Here is a 1,159-nt window from a genome sequence, read left to right as displayed (position 1 = left end):
AACTCATTTTCACAGAAGTTTGGGGCATATATACCTTTTTGCCTTTTATTATTTTAAATGTTACAGCACTATAAAATTTTAAAATAAAAATCAATGATAAAAAAATTAAGAAATTAAAAATTAAAAATTTAAAAACTAAAAATAAATTTTAATAAATAAGACTTTTTTAAAAGATAAGAAAAAAAATCAGGTATAGTAGTGCACACCTTTAATCCCAGCACTCAGGAGGCAGAGGCAGGTGGATCACTGTGATTTTGAGGGTAGCCTGGTCTATATAGTGAGTTCCAGGCCACCTGGAGGCTATCTTGTCTCAAAAACATATATATTTTTTTAATTACAAAAGGAAGCCCGGCCTGGTGGCACACGCCTTTAATCCCAGCACTTGGGAGGCAGAGGCAGGTGGATCTTTGTGAATTCGATGCCAGCCTGGTCTACATAGTGAGTTCCAGGTCAGCTGGGGCTACAGGGAGACCCCGTCTCAAAAAGACAAAAAAAAAATTAAAATTAAATTAAATTACAAAAAGGGCTGGAGAAATTGCTCAGTGGTTACGAGCACTGGCTGCTCTTGCAGAGGACCCAGATTCAGTTCCCAGCACCCACATGGCAGCTGACAATCTGTAACTCCAGTTCCAGGGGAATCCAGTGCCCTCTTCTGACCTCTACAAGTATTGTATGTACAGGTATGCTTACAAACATGCGCACAGAACACTCATACACATAAAATGAAAATAAATTTTAAAAATTTAATAAAAAGTAAGGCCAGGGATGGTGTCACATTTTCAGTCCCAGCACTCAGGAGGCAGAGTCAGGCCACAAATTAGAAATAAAAAGGTGTCAGAAACACAAATGATTTCTTGTGGATTTTATTTTAGAAAAAGAAAAAATAAATAAAATTATGTGGCTTTAAAAAAAGGGTCTGGTGCCAAGTATCCGAGTGCAAACAATTATGACTAGTAATAATCAGATACATACAGATTAGAGACACATGCACCAACATCTCAGTGTTAGTAGTAAAAACAATGAGTCTTTCTGCAAGGAACAATATATTCTAAAATGAAATGGAGATCTTTTTTAAAGGTTAAAAACTCATTCAATTCCAGGCATGGTGGCGCACGCCTGTAGTCCCAGCACTTGGGAGGCAGAGACAGGCAGATCTCTG

The sequence above is a fragment of the Nannospalax galili genome, unplaced genomic scaffold, assembly GCF_000622305.1.
Source record: "Nannospalax galili isolate Female #2095 unplaced genomic scaffold, S.galili_v1.0 scaffold251, whole genome shotgun sequence".
In the NCBI taxonomy this organism is placed as follows: Eukaryota; Metazoa; Chordata; class Mammalia; order Rodentia; family Spalacidae; genus Nannospalax; species Nannospalax galili.
Note: the sequence above shows the minus strand (reverse complement) of the source record.